Below are 2500 nucleotides of genomic sequence, written 5' to 3' on the forward strand. Positions count from 1 at the left end.
TCGAAAAATCTGCGCTGCCGATTTTCCACGCGGCAGCCCCTCTTTTCGTCAGCGTGCCCCCCTGACGAATGTTCGTCGAAAAATCTGCGCTGCCGATTTTCCACGCGGCAGCCCCTCTTTTCGTCAGCGTGCCCCCTGACGAATTTTCCTGCCTGGCCCAGTCCAGCGTCCAGCCCCTGTTCGTCGAAAAATCTGCGCTGCCGATTTTCCACGCGGCAGCCCCTCTTTTCGTCAGCGTGCCCCCCTGACGAATTTTCCTGCCTGGCCCGGCCGGTCCAGCCCCTGTTCGTCGAAAAATCTGCGCTGCCGATTTTCCACTCCGCAGCCCCTGTTTTCGTCAGCGTGCCCCCCTGACGAATTTTCCTGCCTGGCCCGGCCAGTCCAGCGCCCAGCCCCTGTTCGTCGAAAAATCTGCGCTGCCGATTTTCCCCGACGAACCTGCAGCTGCACAAATCCGCGCTGCCACTGCCCCATTGTCTGGACCAACAGTCTTTTCCATCAAGCCCTGGACTATAAATCGTCCAGACTCATCGCCAGCACCCGCTGCCGATTCTGCCGACTTTGCCGATTTCGTCGGCGCTGCCGATTCCAACACTGCCCGCCGTGCCTGAACCAGCGCTGTTTCGTCAGCGTGTCCCCTTGACGAATTTCCCTGCCTGGCCTGGACAGTCCATCTTCCAGCCCATGTTCATCGAAAAATCTGCGCTGCCGATTTCCCCGACGAACCTGCAGCTGCACAAATCTGTGCTGCCGATTTCCCCCCCTGTCGGCATGGCTGCCGCTGCCCCGATGTCCAGACCAACAGTCTTTTTTGTCGACTTTGCCGATTTTGTCCGCGCTGCCGATTCCAACACTACCCCCTGCATCCAAACCAGCATTGTTTCGTCAGCTCTTCCCCTGACGATTTTAGCCCTGTAACAAACAGTAGGCCTCCAATCCCGCCAACGGGAGCCAAGTTGATAGGGAAGAGAATTGAATGACGCGCCTGGTCCTCGCACCCCGCCACCCGAGGGGCCTTTTTCCCGGCAGCCTCTGAAAAACTCTAGCTTTCACGGTCCTCGCCGCCCCTCACCACCATGGCAGGCCTCTAATCCCACCCATCAGCAGTTGTAGCCGATAGGGCAGTGATTTGAATGACGCGTCGCGGGCCTCCGGGTCATCTCACCCGGCCATTAATTGGAGCGTTTTTGGCTGGCCGAGGATGGGGGGATGGATCTCTTCTTCCGAAAAAGCAAACAGTACATCGGGAGTTATGTTGACGGGGCATGGAATTGAATGACCCGTCGCGGGCCGCCGGGTCATCTCACCCGGCCATCCCGGGGAGCGTTTTTCCCGGCAGCATCGGGGAAACTCTTGCTTTCACTGCCCGCTGCCCAAGTCCCCACTCGAATCGGCCCCCCGCGCCAACAAGCCAACGCTGCCGAATCGGCAGACACTGCTGCCGAATCTGCCGACACTGCCCCGCGGGCTGCCACTGCCCCAGTGTCTAAACCAGCGGTCTTTCTCATCGAGCCTTGGACTATCCAGTCCGTCCTGACTCATCGCCAGCACCTGCTGCCGATTCTGCCGACTTTGCCGATTTTCTCGGCGCTGCCGATTCCAACACTGCGCCCACCGTGTCTGAACCAGCGCTGTTTCGTCAGCGTGTCCCCTCGACGAATTTTCCTGCCTGGCCTGGACAGTCCACCGTCCAGCCCGTGTTCGTCGAAAAATCTGCGCTGCCGATTCTGCCGACTTTGCCGATTTCGTCGGCGCTGCCGATTCCAACACTGCCCGCCGTGCCTGAACCAGCGCTGTTTCGTCAGCGTGTCCCCTCGACAAATTTTCCTGCCTGGCCTGGACAGTCCATCGCCCAGCCCATGTTCGTCGCAAAATCTGCGCTGCCGATTTTCCCCGACGAACCTGCAGCCGCACAAATCTGCGCTGCCGAATCTGCCGACACTGTCCCGCGGGCTGCCACTGCCCCAGTGTCTAAACCAGCAGTCTTTCTCGTCGAGCCTTGGACTATCCAGCCCGTCCAGACCCATCGCCAGCACCCGCTGCCGATTCTGCCGACTTTGCCGATTTCGTCGGCGCTGCCGATTCCACCACTGCCCGCCGTGCCTGAACCAGCGCTGTTTCGTCAGCGTGTCCCCTCGATGAATTTTCCTGCATGGCCCGGCCAGTCCAGCGTCCAGCCCATGTTCGTCGAAAAATCTGCGCTGCCGATTCTGCCGACTTTGCCGATTTCGTCGGCGCTGCCGATTCCAACACTGCCCGCCGTGCCTGAACCAGCGCTGTTTCGTCAGCGTGTCCCCTCGACAAATTTTCCTGCCTGGCCTGGACAGTCCACCGTCCAGCCCGTGTTCGTCGAAAAATCTGCGCTGCCGATTCTGCCGACTTTGCCGATTTCGTCGGCGCTGCCGATTCCAACACTGCCCGCCGTGCCTGAACCAGCGCTGTTTCGTCAGCGTGTCCCCTCGACAAATTTTCCTGCCTGGCCTGGACAGTCCATCGCCCA

Source organism: Populus nigra, chromosome 2 (genome assembly GCF_951802175.1).
Source record: "Populus nigra chromosome 2, ddPopNigr1.1, whole genome shotgun sequence".
In the NCBI taxonomy this organism is placed as follows: Eukaryota; Viridiplantae; Streptophyta; class Magnoliopsida; order Malpighiales; family Salicaceae; genus Populus; species Populus nigra.